This window comes from Corythoichthys intestinalis, chromosome 21, assembly GCF_030265065.1.
Source record: "Corythoichthys intestinalis isolate RoL2023-P3 chromosome 21, ASM3026506v1, whole genome shotgun sequence".
Taxonomy (NCBI): domain Eukaryota; kingdom Metazoa; phylum Chordata; class Actinopteri; order Syngnathiformes; family Syngnathidae; genus Corythoichthys; species Corythoichthys intestinalis.
Genome location: NC_080415.1, coordinates 38,477,528 through 38,497,821, shown reverse-complemented (window position 1 = coordinate 38,497,821; position 20,294 = coordinate 38,477,528). Strand labels below are relative to the sequence as shown.

The following is a 20,294-nucleotide window of genomic DNA, read 5'->3' as shown; positions in this document are numbered from 1 at the left end:
GCTTTAGACTGAATATATGAAGGGAAGCATGGGTGTTGAGAATCATGAGCCCGCGTTAGTGACTTTGGCTTCCTCGTTAGGAGTAGGAGTCGTGCTTTTGTGCAATCTAGACAAAAAGTGCAATTCAGGAGAGGGAGGTTAGGAAGAAAAGCTGACTTGAAGAGGGTGGTACGCTGAGAGGAGGGATCTGTCACTTTACATTTAGCTGTTGGGTTCACACCGCAGTGGGCTAACGGACAAACAATCCATCCTTATTTACCCTGCTCAATGCCAATCCTATAGATTAGAGAAAATTGGATTGCCACATCCAGGGGCAAACTCTGTTCAATTTGAAGGACCCCATTGAAAGTATTTTTCCGTCTGCAACTTCACTGTTTCGCCTCCTCTCCAGCATCTTTCCAAATGAAAAGGTTTTAATGCTCTCACTAATATTACGCATAGCCGTGAACATGACTACAAATAATTGATAAATCACTGAGTTTGGTGATGCTGTAGCTCTCCCTCACTTTCAAGGTTAATAACTGTAATTAAGTGCAGCATTGTCATTTTTTTTTTTTTAGAAATAATATTTGAATTTTATTTGAATGATTTATCCACTGTATACAGCGTGATTGAAAAGTAACTCCCTATTTTAAAAATACCTATAATTTATTCAAATGCTGTATCCATCCATCCATCCATCCATCCATCCATCCATCCATCCATCCATCCATCCATCCATCCATCCATAGCGGTTTGAAAAAAGTACATGAACCTTTTGGAATTTCTCACATTTCTGCATAAAATCACCATCAAATGTGATCTGATCTTTGTCAAAATCACACAGATGAGAACTAAAACCACCCAAACCTTTATAGGTTTTCATATTTTAATGAGGATAGCATGCAAACAATGACAGAAGGGGGAAGAATAAGTAAGTGAACCATCACATTTAATATTTTGTGGGCCCCGCCATTTGGCAGCAATAACTTAAACCAGACGCTTCCTGTAGCTGCAGATCAGTCTGGCACATCGATCAGGACTAATTCTTCTCTACAAAACTGCTGTAGTTCAGTCAAATTCCTGGGATGTCTGGCATGAATCGCTGTCTTTAGGTCATGCCACAGCATCTCAATGGGGTTCAAGTCTGGACTTGGCCACTCCAGTATTTTGTTCTTCTAAAGCCATTCTGAAGTGGATTTACTTCTGTGTTTTGGATCATTGGTTTGTTGCAGCATCCATCCTCTTTTTAGCTTCAACTGTCTGACAGACAGCCTCAGGTTTTCCTGCAAAACAACTTTTGAATTCATTCTTCCATTAATGATTGCAAGTTGTCCAGGCCCTGAAGCAGGAAAACAGCCCCAAATCATGATGCTCCATCCACCATGCTTCCCGGTGGGGATGAGATGTTGATGTTGGTGAGCTGTTACATTTTTCCTCCACACATGACGGTGTGTGTTACTCCCAAACAATTCAACTTTGGTTTCATCAGTCCACGAAATATTTTGCCAAAACTTCTGTGGAGTGTCCAAGTGCCTTTTTGGGAACATTAATTTAAACGAGCAACATTGTTTTAATTTTGTGCTAAACTCTCTCCACTTGTAGACAACTTTTCTGACTGTCGAGCGATGAATATCCAGACTTTTAGAGATGGTTTTGTATCCTTTCCCAGCTTTATACAAATCAACAATCCTTGATCGCAGGTCTTCAAACAGCTCTTTTGACCGAGCCATGAGGCACATCATACAATGCTTCTCATCAAGACATTTCTTACCAGGTGTGTGTTTTATAGTGGCCAGGGCAGCTTTAAACCACTCATCCGTGATTGGGCACACACCTGACTTAAAATATTAGCTAAAAATTGGGTTCATTTGCTCTTTAAGTCTCCTTAGGCAGAGGGTTCACTTGCTTATTTTCCCCCCCTTCTGTTATTGTTTCCACGCTATCCTCATTGAAGTATGAAAACCTATAAATGTTTTGGTGGTTTTAGTTAAAGCAGACACTGTATTTTCCTCTGTGTGGTTTTGACAAAGCTCAGATCACATTTGATGGTGATTTTATGCAGAAATGTGAGAAATTCCAAAAGGTTCAGATTTTTGTTTCGTTTTGTTTGGTTCCTCCTTCCGAAGCGGCCTCAGTTTTTCCCCGCATCTGACCGTTTGTGTTAATAAAAGACTTAATTCTGCATCTGAGTCCGCCCATCTTGTTTAAATGTGTATATTCTAATACTGTACAAAAAGATTAGTTGTCCAATCCAACCAGCAAAATATACACTCGAATGTAGAGTAGGGAGTAAACACAATGTTTTTCTTTCATAGGTTTTCATTATATGAAGACATATTAGGACTTGCGCCGCTCACTGACGTCCTCCAGTAAGTAGTCATTCAATTTTCTTCATCTTCTGAACATTGAGCAACTGTAATACTGAGCTATATGACCTATATGTAGTAGGGGTGTGACAAAATATCGAAATGATGATATATCGTGATACTTTGTATCCCAAAAGGTTATCGATATGCTCCTGCCCAGAATCGAGATATCGTTTTAAAAAGGTGTCAATGTTTACTGAGGGAATTTTGATGTCTTCTTCAGGCAATCATCTTTGTAAATCTCACTGGAACGGCACAAAACAAAAGTTCCAGCATCATCACCTTGTCAAGAATCTGCATTGGACAAGGTGTCAAGAGTCAAGAATCTGCATTGGGCAAGGTGATGATGCTGGATGTGTCAAGAGTCAAAAATCTGCATTGGACAAGGTGATGATGCTGGAACTTTTGTTTGGTGCCGTTCCCGTGAGACTTTAAATGGCCCAAAATTACCTAATTGCCTGGCATTGACTGCCACTGACAGCCATAGACGTTCAATCCGTTTGAACTGGGAGGGATGGCAGCGAATGATTCTCTGCCATCCCTCCCAGTTCAAACCGATTGAACGTCTACTAGTGATAACCTAATTCCAATTCACAGTAGAAGCTTGTTTTTCTGTTAGTTTTTTGTAGAATATCCTAGAATAACTTCCTGACCAATGTATCGATAATCGTTGTATCGCCATATCGTATCATATCGTGAGGTACCAAGAGGTTCCCACTCCTAATATGTAGTACTTTTCATGGCAGCAACTGTACAGTTTGGTGTCATTTATTAATTGCATAGGCTTCTGGATGCAAAAAGTGCATATCAAACCACAAATTTTTCATGGTTGGTTTTACAACATTCACTATGCAGGCTAACTACACATAAATGTCAGACATTGTGAACATGTGACTGAAACTATTGCGCATTTTTGTCTCGTCAGACCAAAACATGTTTTTAGCTGGTTAGTTTCGTCATCGTCATGAAAAATATGTTCATTGACGGATTTTTTTTCGTTGTCGTCATCGTTGATGAAAACAACAGCGAAATGAACCGCAAGCCTTCATTATTTATATTTTTTCAATACAAAGTAGTCTCTTTTGATAAGAATTTCAAAAGAAACACCACATTCAAGCATTGCATATTTTTTGTAATTTGTCAACCTACAGCATAAAGTGAACTTTGTCAGAATAGTGTGCAACGGTTGCCGCATGAAATAGAAAATATGGAATTAACAGAAAGATAACCTGTGACACTGATGGAGACAGAAAGTGATAAAACATCCAGGCAAGAGTCACCAGTTGGGTGCAATGTGTCTGCAAATGTGTTAGTGTGTGCTTCTATAACAGGGCCTGATGTAACACCATGTAAAAGGCCAACACTTATTTTGCGCTCTGGTTAAATGGTGGACTCATTTTTACTTTTAGACTTGTGAGAAAGATTCATCTGTACTATTTCGCACAATAGACTTGGTTGAGAATGCTGTGGCTTTCTCTTGGAAAGCTCGCAAGTTAAGAGAAGTGCTAAGAAACAAACACACCTCTGTAAAGTTGGCCCCTTATCTGACGCAAATTTATATAAAAATGATGTCAATCGTTTGTGCTGCTTTCGATTTTGAGATATTAATTTCAAGTGATGACGTCACGCACCGCCCCATTTATTGCAAAACGGACCCGAAATGGTGCCATTCGTTTATGCTACGTTTGTGCTGTAAAAATGTTCATTTGTGCTGCCATTAGTTTATAGATATTGAGATATTGATTTCGAGTGATGACGTCAATCACAGCCTCTCCGTCGCAGGTGACGGAGCGTACCAACTGTAACAGAGGGGTGTCCCAACAACTAGCAAAAGCCCCACATTTACTGCAAAAATGGAACCAAAGGGGTGCCATTCGTATGTGCTATATATGCACTAGGCCTGAACGATATTGGAAAAAACTATTGCTGCGATTTTTTTGGGGTTTGCGATATTATATTGCGATATAATAAAAAAAAAAAATATATTTTTTTTAAAAGAAATTTTCACTAGATGACTTGAATAGCTGTTTGGAAAGACTTTGGATGACTCACAATGACCACAGTGTACAGTGATTCCTCGTTTTTCGCGGTCAATGGGGACCAGAACCCGCCGCGATAAGTGAAAAACCGCAAAGTTGCGCCACCCGCCCCCCAAATATTTATTTTTTTGTGTGTGTGCTCATGTATTTATTCAGATTTAGCATTGGAAAGAGATACATATAAGGCATGTTTTTTTCTCACTTTTTCTCCAAAGTATGATTTATATATATATATATATATATATATATTAGGCCTGTCAAACGATTAAAATTTTTAATCGAGTTAATTACAGCTTAAAAATTAATTCATCGTAATTAATCGCAATTAATCGCAATTCAAACCATCTATAAAATATGCCATATTTTTCTGTAAATTATATATATATATATATTCTGTAAAAATAAATTGTTGGAATGGAAAGATAAGACACAAGATGGATATATACATTCAACATACGGTATATAAGGACTGTAGTGGGCATTTCACTCTACTGTCATTTAAATCTGTCTATGCTATCCTCACTCCGAAGCGTCTACTTTTTCCAAAGCTAGACAGCTAGTGAACGACGCCTTAATAATCAGACTTCTTCCTTTTTCATCTGATTTATTAATAAAATGGCCTCAAACCATTGTTCTCTTTAGACCGTAGTGAAACTACAAAAAATAAAGTACACAAGCATTGCATTAGCAACAACGTTAGCTTAGCACGCTATACAGGTTCACTAAACATAAACAAAAAGCGTCTCATACAAAAAATATAACATTTCGCTTACTAACATAATATGTACATTCTTTACAACAACCATACTTACGGACAAATCTTGTCCAAGGATCATATAAGCACAACATTACAACGTAGGCGTCAGCCCGAGACGTCATGCAGCCATATTGAACTGGCAAGAAAGCAATAAACCATGTCGCAAAGCGACCACAAGAGTTCGCTGTTAGACAGCACAAACAACCTTGCTGTAAAACCTATCAAAAGGCAGAATACTGTCTGACATGGGACAGTGCGGGACATGTGCGTTAATTGCGTCAAATATTTTAACGTGATTAATTAAAAAAATTAATTACCGCGCGTTAACGCGATAATTTTGACAGCCCTAATATATATATATATGTATGTATGTATTAATAAATGGTTTTAAGCACTTCAAATGTAATAATTATGATCAGTTTTAAACATAACTGACCAACCAAATCATTTGTGAACAAGAATAAAGTACTGTAGTAGAAAAATGCTTGGCTTTATTAAATACTTCTGTTTATCTATTACAAACTCCTCATGATCACTTCTGGCATTTAATTTATATGTCTCAAACATCTCCACACACACACACACATTCATTACAAAGCGGCTTCCTTGCAGAAACTGTTTAACAAGTTAAACGATGATTGACAGCTGCTGCACTGTGATGTGCTGCAGTGACTGTGAGGTTCAAAGAGCTGGGAGAGGGAGGGTGTGAGGCTCTGCGCAGAGCAAAAAGCAGGGCGTATGTAAATAAAAAAAAACAAAAACTATCGCACGTCCTTGCGATGGGACTATCGCGCAGGCACACATCGCGATGGCGATGTTTAAGCGATATATCGTTCAGGCTTAATATGTGCTAATTGTTAGTAGTTGTAGTTCGGCACGCCAGCCGGACCGCCAGACCTGCGCTGGCGTGGCTCCAACGACTCGGGCCAGCGAGACTCAACAACCCGGCCAAAATGCCAAACTCCGCGCGGTCATCTTAGTCATAACCAAGAGCGTAGGTTTGATCTCAACATTAGTAGGGACGATATAACAGCATAACCTGCATGTACAATTTTTGCTGGGGACGGGACATTAATAAGACCAAACAGAAAAGGGTGAATGGGGGTCAGGGTTACATTTCTCACGATTATTGACCTAATTAAATGATTGGCTAAATAATCAATGCAAATTACTTAGTATTGGTTCAGGTGATACACTCTTCCATTCAAACCTTTGTTTTCAAAAACTACTAAAGAAACATTTTGAAAACTTCCAGAATAAAATGTCTGGATTTAATTAGCAGATTTATACTTCAATATTTGAACATAACTCAAATTATATTAAAATACACAATAAATACAAACTTGTTAATAATCTCTTAATTATCCAGAAATGCAAAAAATAAACATTTGTCTTAAGACCACTCAAAATGGTTGAGAAATTAATATAACATACTCAGTGTTGTTAATTTTACTTTAAAAAAGTAATTAATTACAGTTACAAATTACTTCTCCGAAAAAGTAATTACGTTAGTAACTCAGTTACCTGAATATAAGAGTAATCAGTTACTTGGCAAAGTAACTAGTGATAATTTTCATGTTTTTTTTTTTCTCAAAAAAAAAAAAAGGTCACACAATGTTAAGTTTAAAGGGTTTTGGGGACAATTGGCCCTACCCCAATTCTTTACCCTCCACTTAACTAGACACAAGGGTATTACGATAAGTAGATAGTAACCTTTGTTGTTAAAAAGTTGTTAAAATTGCTCCCGTTATTGCATTAGTCTGTTTAGTTTCTGTCTACGTTCAACATGTGTAAGTTTTAAAACTGTTTCCTCATTTAAGATGGATTTAAGTCAAGATTTTGCCGATTTAGGAGCATTGTAGATAAAAAAATAAAATAAAAAGTTACTTAGGTTCGCTAGGAAGGATCTCTACATCAGAGCCTTTCTGAGAGGTCTACTGCTTTAAGATGGCTGCTGTTTACTAACGCATGTAGTCCTTAAAACATGTTGCTAATGCAGCCGTGTCTGTCCTTTGCATCGAGTTCTATAATGTGTGATATCTACCGTATCATGTGGGCGTAGTTTGTAGGCTATGGCTACAGTCAGGTATTATTGGAGCCACCCAGCATCGCGTTTGCAACGGCGTCTTCCCACTCCTGCTCTGCTCTCTTGTCTCAGTGAGTCTCTCTCTGACTTTTTTTTTTATTCAACCAACTTAGTAATGCATAGTCACGGACACCTTTCCCGCCTCAGTAATGGGAACAGCGTTGCCAAGATGAGAAACGTAATTAATTAGATTACTCATTACTGAAAAAAAATAACGGCGTTAGTAACGCCGTTATATTCTAATGCAGTTATTAACAACACTGAACATATTAGTATATATAGTATATACAAATATACATTCGAAATAACACAAAAAACCTCTTAGTCAGGGATAAACAAAAATAAATAAAATTCAGCCTTCCTTTAGGTAAGACACTACTGCTTTTGTCCACAAGCACAGCCAAACTCAACAAAAAAATGAAAGCTCCTTCAGGCTGCTTTAAAACCACATACTGTAAGTGCTGTTTATTTTATATTGGGTGTGTTAGAGTAATAGTCAAACAGTAAATACGAGAAGATATTATTCCCTGATTGATTATATTAAGCGTGTTAGAATAATACAAACAGTCGATCGGTAAATAAGAGAAAAGATACTATTCCCTTCACCACAAAGCTGGGATATGTATCGGAAGCCAGCAAATGGTACCGTGCAACACTACTTCGAATGCGCGTGTTTGAGTCCAATTGACGGCGCTAAACGACGAATTTACTTGGACTGGAAAGGGTCGAATGAACATTCATGACGACCGATATCTCAAATGTGTTATTTTGATGATTGGTTTGGGCAGGGGTAGGGGGTAAAGTAAGGTTGAGTGCAGTATGCCTTACTTCCCCTGGAAGATTTAAGTGTTTTCAAAAGTATCCTGCAGCGTCAACACTGGCACTACTGGCTGAGCTTCATTACCATAAAGAAATTTAGCTGCGGAGATTCTAACAGCAACAAAATGGTAACTAGATGAGTGCAAAAGTGAGGAGTTAGTGAGACGGATGAAGTAAAAGAGAAGGATGGGTGAGGGAATGAAACAAATGCAATGAGGTACAGTATATTGGGACAGCAAGCAAGAAACATACCAGCGTCATTTTCTACATCTGGTGCAGAGTGTCTTAAATCAGTGCAGGGTACATTAAATCTCAGGAATATTAAGATATTCTGGAGAGAATTGTACCGCCCGGCGTCATTAAGCACTCTCTCAGCCGCGGCTCGCGGGTCTTGCAACTAGAGGTGCGACAATATACAGTATCCGTTCGGTGATGTATCACGATACTTTGTATCCTAATAGGTTATACAGATGCTGCCGCCAAGAGTCGATACATCGCTTTAAAAAGGTGCGACCAAAATTTTCCACTAGACCACGGAACATTTTCTACAAGAATAGTGTGTGTTAAATCATTGGCTGCCATTGACAGTGCTAGACGATCAATTCATTTCGACTGCGAGGGGTGAATGAAACAGTGTTGTAACGCGTTACTGTAATCTGATTACTTTCGTTCAGTAACGAGTAATCTAACGCGTTCATGTTTCGAAGCCAGTAATCTGATTAAAGTTTGTTTCCTTAGTGTCTGTGCGTTACTATTTTGTTTTTTCCTCATGATGTATGTAGAATAAAGAATACTGTAGTTATGTACGAAGAGAATCTGAATAGAAAATATTGCTCTTGAGTTTGGCAGTGACATCGGATGTCACGTTTTCTCATCGGGGGGGGAAAAAAACGGGTCACGTGTATTACCATGCTATGAGCTGTTGGCGGCAACCGAACAACTGGCTACCTCTCAGGATGCTAACAGTGGAAGACGTAGGACAAGAAGCACAAACGGCTGCATTTGCTTTTTGGACATACAGCCATGACTTCACATTTCTCTCCAAAAAAGATGACCAAAAATATCTCCGTGCGCTGGCTCAAAAGGGCAGTCGACCGCTAATAACTCTACATCTAATTCAAGGAACCACTTGGAATTACAGCACAACGCGACAAAAATCGAAACGAAGCCATCAAGTAACGAGACAGCCAGCACTTTTACAGTTTGTAACCAGCCTTTATGTACATTTTATAGTTATAGTTTGTAACCATAGGCGGAGTGTGACTTTGTGTGTGTGTGTGTGTGTTTGGGGGGTGGGGGGCAAAAGATCGAGTCAAAAGTTTGGACACGCCTCATCATTTGTGCTTTTTATATATTTTCACTACTATTGTAAATTCTCACTGAAAATATCAAAACTATGAATGAACATGAGGAATTATGTACTTGAAAACAGGTTTTATATTCTACATTCTTCAAAGTATCCACCCTTGAGGTGTCTCCAAACCTTTGGCCTGTACTGCATGCATTATGAAATACTTTGTAAGATTCTTGTTCATTTCATTTGTTTTTGTTGTTTGTTTTATTGCTTTACAACTTTTATAGACAGCATTTTAACGGCTAGGGAGTTCAGAATTTTTGACATCAGGCTTAATCTTCGAGTTAGCGGGGGTTTAATAAGTCGTTGGAGTTGTTTTGAACAAATTCCGTGCAGTTTGTTAGTTATTTGTTAGTTTCAGGGCTCCGGAGTGGCTGAGCTAGCGCAAGTCAATGGTGGTTGAAATCAACTCCATCAACTAACTAAACCCCTGCTAACTCGAAGATAAAGCCTTATCTGAAAAATTTAATATATGTGATGAAATTTTTCTGTTGAGGCAGCAAAGGGAGAAAAAATGGGCAAAGTAACTGACAAATTGCTTTTAAAGTAACTTAGTTACTTTGATAATAAAGTAATCATTAAAGTAACTAGATTACTTTTTTGAGGAGTAATCAGTAATTACTTTTTCAAGTAATGCGTGACAACACTGGAATGAATGTATAGTTGTATGAACATGAACTCGTTCGTTGATGGTGCGCTTTATAATCTGCTGCAGTATTGTCCAAAAAAATAGTTTGAGTTGCTTGTTTGTCCATGTGTAGGCCGTGTGATTGGCTGGGGATGAATTGTTTGCATTTGGGCAGCAGCTATCGATTGTTTCGTTAATTGATTAATCTATCAGCTAGTAAATTCGAATAATCGAGTCATAGAAACACTTAATGTAGAATAAATTTCAGGAGATGTAAAACAAAGGCTTGCTAAGATTGCGCCTTTAAAAGAGCATTAAATGTGAATACAAAATAAAATTCTGGAGTGTTCCTTCAAACTATGAAAAATTGCATTACATTTCACAGGAGCAATACATTGAAATACATGAGCTTAGCCTCAAAAGGTAGTAAAAAATGAGGATTTACAGTGGTATGAAAAAGTATCTGAACCTTTTGGAATGTCTCAAATTTCTGCATAAAATCAAAATCAAATGTGATCTGATCTTTGTCAAAATCACACAGATGAAAAAAAACTGTCTTAACTAAAACAACCCAAACATTTACAGGGTTTCTTATTTTAATGAGGATAGCATGCAAACAATGACAAAAGGGGGAAAATAATTCTCTGCCTATTGAGAATTAAAGAGCAATTGAAACCAATGTTTACCAAACATTTTAAGTCAGGTGTGTGCCTAATCACTGATGAGGGATTTAAAGCTGCCCTGACCACTATAAAACACACACCTGGTAAGAATTGTCTTAATGAGAAGCATTGTTTGATGTGCATCAAGCTCGGTCAAGAGAGCTGTCTGAAGACCTGCGATCTTGGATTGTTGATTTGCATAAAGCTGGGACAGGACACAAAACCATCTCTAAAAGTCTGGATGTTCATCAATTGACAGTCAGAGAAGCTGTTGACAAATGGAGAGAGTCTAGCACTGTTGCTTCTCTCCCAAGGAGTGGCCGTCCACCAAAGATGACCCCAAGAGTTCAGCGCAGAATACTCAGAGAGGTAAAAAAGAACCCTAGAGTGTCTGCTAATGCCTTACAGAAATCACTGGCACAGTCCAATATCTCTGTGCACATGTCAACTATATACTAGTACAGTATAAAACTATGGCCAAGAATGGTGTTCATGGGAGGACTCCACGGAGTTAGCCACTGCTGTCTAAAAAAACATTGTTGCTTGTTTGTTTGCAAAAAGGCACTTGGACACTCCACAGAAGTTCTGACAAAACATTTTGTGGACTGATGAAAGCAAAGTTAAATTGTTTGGGAGGAACACACAACGTCATGTGTGGAAGAAAAATGGAACAGCTCACCAACATCAACACCTCATCTCCCCACCGTGAAGCATGGTGGAGGGAGCATCATCATTTGGGGCTGTTTTGGTGCCACAGGGCCTGGACAACTTGCAATCATTAATGGAAGAATGAATTCAAAAGTTCATCAGGATGTTTTGCAGGAAAACCTGAGGCCGTCTGTCCAAAACACAGAAGTAAATCAACTTCAGAATGGTTTTGGAAGAACATAATACACGTTCCGGCGTGGCCAAGTCAAAGTCCAGATTTGAACCCCATTCAGATGCTGTGGAATGACCTAAAGACCGCGATTAATGCCAGACATCCCAGGAATCTGACTGAACTACAGCAGTTTTGTAGAGAGGAATGGGCCAAGATTAGTCTTGATCGATGTGCCAGACTGATCTGCAGCTACAGGAAGCATCTGGTTGAAGTTATTGCTACCAAAGGGGGTGGCACAAAGTATTAAATGTCATCGTTCACTTACTTATTTCTCCCCCTTCTGTCGTTGTTTGCATACTATCCTCATTAAAATATGAGAACCTATAAATCTTTGGCTGGTTTTAGTTAAAGCAGGCCCTGTTTTTTCATCTGTGTGATTTTGACCAAGATCAGCTCACATTTGATAGTGTTTTTATACAGAAATGTAAGAAATGCATAAAGGTTCAGATACTTTTTCATACCACTGTAGTCTGAAAATTACGGTAACTCAGAGGTTTTGAACATAACTTCAGCGTCTCTAATTTGTAAATTAAACCCGCTCTCCCGTTTGCACTTGACTTTCCATTTCTCCCGGAAAACTTAAGTCTGATACATTTTGGATGAGAGAGTGAGAATGAGAAGGAAATGATGGAGACATTTGAAGCACCCGATTAAAAGGATGAAAGGGGAAAGGAGCCAGTCAGTCATGTTTCTCGGAACAAACAACCAAGCTATTTATCATTTCAATCCCGTCAATCAGATATCCCCCGGCAGTGTTTATGCAAACAAAGGCGTTGTATAATGAAATAATGCCTTGAAGATCGGCATTGTGCATGATTAGCCTAATGGAAGCTCTTACTCACAGTCATCGAGCTCACTTTCTTATTACAATATGAGAGATTTGTCTCAGATATGGTTGTTGTTTGTTGTTGCCTGTTGATGAACCTTGGATTTTCATCGTTATGCAACCTGGACGCGTCACGTTTTGTAGTGACGTTGTTTAGGATACAGATCCGACTGTAAGCCAATAACCAGTCCTCAATTTGTAAATCATAAGGTGCCAGAACGCAAAGTACATATGACAGCGCAGGGATGACGAGACGGGCACAGGTCCCGGAACATACGCAGAAAATGGTGCTGAAAACAACACGCAAATGCCCAATTGCAATGCTTTGGGACTTACAAGCCTCAATTTCAGATAATATCCTAGTATAAATGTTATGAATATAACTATCATAGGCTATATTCTGCACAGTACGGGCAATTGCCCATATAATCAAAGGTGGGACTTACAGTAACATACAGTCTTGTATAACATAAAAAAAAAAAATCTGAGATTACAATAAATAACAAAACAATAACAAAAACTCATTATTTTGCTAGTTTAATCCCCCGTCTTCTCTGGCCCGAAAGTTCCCACTGCCTTACAAATTGTGCACCCCAAGCCTGAATTTCCTATAAGGGCCTGTTGGTGGTCCACCTGGCTGACTGCTCGTGCTGTTGCTGGCCCGTCACTCCGGGTGGCACTGAACCTGACCAGCTGCTGCCACGGTAGCAGCCTCCTGCCCCGGCTTGGCTGTCTGTCTGTGAACCTGGCTAGCTGCTGCGGGGCTAGCCTCCTGCTACACCCGTTTCTTTCCTGTTAGCATGATTGCTGCAGCTGCCCTCATCACTGGTTGTTACTTTTCTGACTCTTTTTGAACCGTCTTCCTTCTTTTTGAAAAAAGACAGTAAATACAACTGTCTTTTTGGCATGGTGAAATAGTTTGATCCTGACTGCTTTCTCCCCATATGCTGCACATTTCCAAAGTTTTTTTTTTTTTTTTTTTTTAAATGTCGGGCGTGATTTGTTCAAGAAATCAACAAATCTCCGACTCTTTCCAATGACGTTAAATTTTCATAAACAACATGCAATTCTTGGGATTTGTTCTGTAAATGTATGCATATTATTATTTTATTTTATATTGTAATGTCCGTAACTATGCACGGTCCCTTAAAGAGACGCTGGTGCTGGAGAGCTGTGAGGTAGTAGGAAGCGAGGGAGAGACGGGCGAGAAGCCAACGTTAGCGGCCGAATGTGGCAGCAGTCTGTGGTTATTTTGTTTGTTTTTTTAATTGTTCCCACAAAAAAAGTGGAGAAAGGCATCCACGACTCCTCTCCTTCTTTCCCCCCATTCGGGGCTATTACAATACATTTTTTAAAAAACGTTTAAATTATTATTAGTGCTGTCAAATTTATCACGTTAACGGGCGGTAATTAATTTTTTTGATTAATCACGTTAAAATATTTGACGCATTTAACGCATGCGCGGAATGACCCGCTCATGTATTGCCTCAAACAGATTACAATGACGCCGTTTTATGCTCTTCGAGAGCTAAGAGGCAGAGAAAGGTGCCTTGTTTTGTGCTTTCTTAACAAAGGTATACCACACGCAACGTGCTGGTACTTTGTTTTTCTATTAGCACATTCAGCTTCAACATTAATACAGCCTACGGCTCTTGACGCTCACTACTGAATCGTGAACAAACAACATTGGCGCCGCGTGCACTTCAGGGTACCTCGGATAATTCTATATCAGAATATTACAAAAGGCGAATGGACACAGATGTTCATTGGACCGCGCCGTTTATTGGCATAAGCTTCGGCAACTCCTTCAAAACAAACATAGGTATCATTTAGTGAAAGCACAACAAAAATAATATTCCAATCGCTCAAAAAAAATAATGTTCACAAAAAGAAAAGCGCTTCAATCTGTATTAATGAGGCCCTATTCTCACACAGTTAAACAACAGTGCAAAGAGAACTGGCATTCCCATTCAAAATAGCTATGCAAAATACACATAAAACTTACTCAGGCTTTGGTCAAACTCTATTCAAACATTTCGTTTAGTTCAACAAACACACTGTATGGCAATATTTAGTCTCGTACGTTGTGAAGGCAGCACTCGAATGAACGAAAGGTACAATGAACCCACAGTAAAACAGGAAACTACGGCGTATGTCGAGAGACAAAACACACTCATTGGCTTGATTTCTAAGTAATTTAAAACTCGCCATTGACACCTTGTGGTGTATTTCAATCACTACCTTACGTAGTTAAAGACACTGTGGAAGAACGGCAGGGAGCCGTTTACTAGTTTATTTTTTGATTGAAAATTTACAAATTTTATTAAAAAGAAAACATTAAGAGGGGTTATAATATAAAATTAGTATAACTTGTCCTCACATTTATCTTTTAAGAACTACAAGTCTTTCTATCCGTGGATCCCGTTAACAGAAAGAATGTTAGTAATGTTAATGCCAACAAATACAGAACTAATGTACAGTATGTTGAATGTATATATCAGTCTTCTTGTATTATTTTTCCATTCAAACAATAATTTACAGAAAAATATGGCATATTTTAAAAATGGTTTGAATTGCGATTCATTACGATTAATTAGTTTTTAAGCTGTGATTAACTCGATTAAAAATTTTATTCCTTTGACAGCCCTAATTTATTATTATTTTCTATACACGAGAGGCGCCGGATCTGCCCAAAGAAGTCCCGGAACACAGGGAGGCCAAAATCAAGAGGTGCCGGCTCTTGTTCCGGCAGGATTCCGTTCAAATGAACTCCTACCAATAACAATTGGCAAGTCCGTGATAGTTCTTTCAACACTTGACAAAAGCCCTTTGAATGATTCCGTCGCGATGGCATCACGAGGTGGTAGCGCTAGTTGGGTCACTTGCTTTCACCTCATGACATTGTTACTGCCGCTGTGACTATATGTGATCATTGTGGTGGTGTTGTTGCAGTGGTGTTGCGAGCTCATAAAGCTTTGAAGCACTCTGCTTGGGGCCTGCTGAGATTAGAAGGTGGCTGTTTGGTGCTTGGCTCCATTATTCATTGGCTGTTCTGCATTTTGTTTTGGAGCGAAACACACACTGACATCAAAGGTAGAATGGGAGAGGGGAGGAACGCGACCCACTGTCTCAAAAAAAGAAATACATGTTGCATTTATGTATTTCATTATCTGGCCCAGTAGCGAGGAGAAGGAGAAGAAGAAAAAAACACCCAGAGAGTGATGGAGAGTAGGATGGGAAGGACTGGGGCTGATTGTGTTATCACAATGTTTACATTAAATCCCGATGGCTGTAAAGCCAGAGATGGATTGCAGCCACTAGAAGGAGGATGTGGCTTTCTTTTAGAAGCAAGTATGTGCGTTGCTATGGAGGATTTTACCTAGGACAGATTCACTTTGCTGGTATATCTATATACTGTACATGAAGCCATTACTTCAACACTCAAGCTATGTATTAAGAGGTTTATTAGGCACTGCGGACATGGCGGCCGAAACAGAGGAAAGGTTTAGGTGGGAAGGAAAAAAAAAATCTTAATCAGGGCGCACACATATTTGGAGAGACAAAACACCAAATGACAATCATCCAATACATTTCAGGAGAAAAAGTGAACCAAGTACACTAAGAATATTTGTCAGTTAATCAGAGCAAAAGACTTGTTGGCCTTGTTGTTAATACATTGGCACCCTTGCAATTCTGTCAGATAATGCTCAATTTCTCCCAGAAAACGATTGCAATTACAAGTGCGTTTGGTAGTATCTTCATTTATTTTGCTTGCAATGAAAAAACACAAAACAGAATGGGAGAAAAAAATCAAATCATTATCATTTTACTAGGGCTGTCAAAATTATCGCGTTAGCGGGCGTTAATTAATTTTTTAAATTAATCACGTTAAAACATTTGACGCAATTAACGCATGCAATGAATGACCCGCTGGCATAATGCCTCAAACAGATTACAATGAGGCCGTTTATGGACATCAAGAGTGAAGAGAATGCCACCGGCCGCTTGGGGGCAGCGCCGTTCCATACTCATGTTATTTCTTCTAAACGTGGGAGAATTAGTCGTTGTGAGCCGTTTATGCTGTATTCACAATGCAATGCAAATGGCTATTTGTGCTCCACACATATTTTGGTAAGTTTTCTTTCTTTTAGTGGCAATAATGTGTCTCTTGTTGTATTTTGGGTAAGATATGTACAGATACAGTACATGTTATACAGTACAGGCGAGTGGACACAGGCGTTCTTTGGACCGCGCCGTTTATTGGCATAAGCTTCGGCAACTCCTTCACAACAAACATAAGTATCGTTTAGTGAAAGCACAACAAAATAATATTCCTATCTCTCTAAAAAAAAAAATGTTCACAAAAAGAAAAGCAGGTCAGTCTATAGTAATGAGGCCCTATTCTGACACACAGTTAAACAGCAATGCAAAATGAACTGGCATTCCATATCAAAATAGCTATACAAAATACACGTAAAACTTTTCACTCTATTTTTATTATTGTTATTTTTATTCTTCTTATTATTATATTAACTCTACTTTTGATTGAAAATTTTACATATTTTATTAAAGCGAAAACATGAAGAGGGGTTTTAATATGAAATTACTATAACTTGTAACTATAACATTTATCGTTTAAGAACTACAACTACTACTTTCTATCCGTGGATCACTTTAACAGAAAGAATGTTAATAATGCCATTTGTGGATTTATTGTTACAATAAACAAATACAGTACTGATGTACAGTATGTTGTATGTATATATCCGTCGTGTGTCTTATCTTTCCATTCCAACAATAATTTACATAAAAACTATGGCATATTTTAGAGATGGTTTGAATTGCGATTAATTGCGATTAATTACGATTAATAAATTTTTAAGCTGTAATTAACTCGATTAAAAATTTTAATCGTTTGACAGCCCTACATTTTACACAAAACAACAAAAATGGGCCGAACAAAACTATTGGCACCCTTTGAAAAATCATGCGATGCTTCTCTGTGTAATTAACAGCCCCTGTTACTTACCTGTGGCACATAACAGGTGGTGGCAATGAATAAATCACACTTGCAGCCAGTTAAAATGGATTAAAGTTGACTCAACCTCTGTCCTGTGTCCTTGTGTGGACCACATTGAGCATGGAGAAAAGAATGAAGACCAAAGAACTGTCCGAGGACTTGTGAAGCAAAATTATGAGGAAGCATGGGCAATCTCAAGGCTACAAGTCCATCTCCAAAGACCTGAATATTCCACAGTTACATCAATAAGTATAAAGCCCACAGCACTGTGACTAACCTCCCTAAATGGAGACTGAAAAGAAAAATTCACGAGAGATTTCAAAGAAAGATTGTGCGGACTGTGGATAAAGAACCTCGACTAACATCCAAACAAGTTCAAGCTATCCTGCAGTCCAAGGGTACAACAATGTCAACCCGTACTATCCGTCAGCATCTGAATAAAAAGGGACTCTATGAAAGGATACCCAGGAAGACCCCACTTCTGACCCAGAGACATAAATAAAATCCAGGCTGGAGTTTGTCAAAACTTACCCGAGAAAGCCAAAAACATTTTGGAAGAATGTTCTCTGGTCAGATGAGACAAAAGTCAACATAGACTTTACATTAAAAAAAACGAGGCCTTTAAAGGAAAGAACACTGTCTCCACAGTCAAAGATGGCGGAGGTTCCCTGATGTTTTGGGGTTGCTATGCTGCCTCTGGCACTGGACTGGTTGACCGTGTACATGGCATTATGAAGTCTGAAGACTACCAATAAATTTTGCAGTATCATGTAGGGCCCAGTGTGAGAAAGCTGGGTCTACCTCAAAGGTCATGGGTCTTCCAGCCGGACAATGACCCAAAACACACTTCAAAAGCACTACAAAATGGTTTGAGAGAAAGCACTACTGATTTGAGATTGCCCATACTTCCTCACAATTTGCTTCTCAAGTCCTCAGTTGTTTGGTCTTCTTTCTTTCCTCCACGCTCAATGTGGTACACACAAGGACACAGGACAAAGGTTGAGTCAACTTTAATCCATTTTAACTGGCTACAAGTGTGATTTAATTATTGCCATCACCTGTTATGTGCCACAGGTTAAATCACGTGATGCTTCTCTAATTTGTGTATTTTCAAAGGGTGCCAATGTTTTTGTCCGCCCCATTTTTGGAGTTTTGTGTAAAATGATAATGACTTTTTTTTTTTTTCATTCTCTTTTGTGTGTTTTTTTCAATGCAAGCAAAATCAATGATGATATTTCTACCAAAGCATTTGTATTTGCTATCATTTTCTGGGAGAAATTGAGCATTATCTGACAGAATTGCAGGGGTGCCAATACTTTTGGCCAGCACTGTGTACTGTATCGGAAAGTCAATTACATGCAATGACATTTTCTCCCACCGGGGGAGCTATGCCCCCCACCCCTCTATATCTCCACATATGATCATAATCCACAAGAGTGTAGGCTGCAGATGAATACATTGATGTTCCCCGGCTCCACAATGTGGTACAGTATAAGACCAAACGGTTGAAGGGAAGAAGCTGGTTCAAAAAAATCCTCTCCTCAGCTGTCAGAAGTGAGTGTTAGCCATAGTCAATGCTTGGTCCCATTTTACTCACCACAATCAACAGGGCTATAAGGTCAAATAAAAGGAATCACAGACTGTTTACTGGTCAGAACCAGTAGGTTGTGGAGTTTTTTTTTCTTCATCTTACACCCTTTCGCCATCATACCTTATCTGGAAGTGCTGAATAAAAGCAGCATTATGCTTTCTATTGACATTCATTGAGAGACACCTTCAGGGATTTGAAATTACTTTCACTTTATGTGGCGACCTTCGAAAGCCTCCCGTTCACTTCATGAATACGGCAACAGAGCAGCCCGGGCAGTTTAGCAATTCAGCTCTTATTTGCTTGTCCATAGTCGGTTTACCTGGACTATCTCCTAGCCTAGGGGATGGATTTAAAGCCCAGCGTGAGGTGGGAGGGGGAAAAAAAAACAACATATTTTCAAATAGAAATCAGCACATGGCCTATTTGACTGAAAGTGTGTTTGTCCGTGTATAACTGTTTTTTTTTTTCTTCACTGGAGATGATGAGGCAACATTGAAGGGAATAGTATTTTTTCTCATATTTACCAATCGACTGTTTGTATAACTCTAACACACTTAATATAATCAATCAGGGAATAGTATCTTTTCTCATATTTACCAATCGACTGTTAGTATTACTCTAACACACTTAATACAAAATAAATAGCACTTACACCATAGTTTGAGGAAAACAAGCAGAATATAGGGCATGAGATACATGACACCTTCTTACCACGGAAGCCCAATGTGTGCGTCATGCAAATGACTGAGCAAGATTGACACTGACACCACCTCTGCACCGCCAGCTCTCTCAATCAGTTCTCCCGGACAGTCCAGAACAAATGGCGGGACGTCCTGTCCCAACACAAGGAACACCAGAGAACGCCCAATATCCAACTGATAACACAACTGATAAGACTCCAAGAGCCCCTTTGACACTGAGGTGGCAAAATCCACAACCCTTGTTGCGCTGACAACAGTAACTTCCGAATCCTCCTGTCCAACCCACATCAGACAATAATCCTAAACAACACTGAAACACACCCTTTTACCTACCCACGGCCCGCCCCGCGAGAGCCTTCAAAAGACTGAATGTTTAACTAATCGTTGCCATTGTTCTCGGGAACCTTTTGTTGACTAGTGATATGGTGACCTTGGATCCTCGCCTGGGTCCCTCTGTGCTGTATGATTGCTGTCGACAAGGAGAAACCTCTGCGTCCCCTCTTACCGGTCCCGGGGGACGACCCTGGATTCCGGGTGGGGGGGTACAGCGCAGCCCATCCCTCCTCCCGCAGCCCAGCAAAGG

General features: G+C 39.2%; 1 protein-coding gene across 9 annotated transcripts in view; it reads left to right on the top strand.

The window, feature by feature from the left end:
• The window catches only part of rbfox3a (RNA binding fox-1 homolog 3a), a 597,184-nt gene that overhangs the window by 103,775 nt on the left and 473,115 nt on the right, over positions 1-20,294 (top strand). For 2 of the 9 annotated variants that reach the window (XM_057825682.1, XM_057825681.1), the window contains one exon: positions 2,298-2,351. The exons of the other annotated variants lie outside the window; for them this stretch is intronic. The gene's annotated coding sequence lies outside the window, so the exon portion shown is untranslated. The remainder of the gene's footprint in view (positions 1-2,297; positions 2,352-20,294) is intronic. 9 annotated transcript variants of the gene reach the window in all.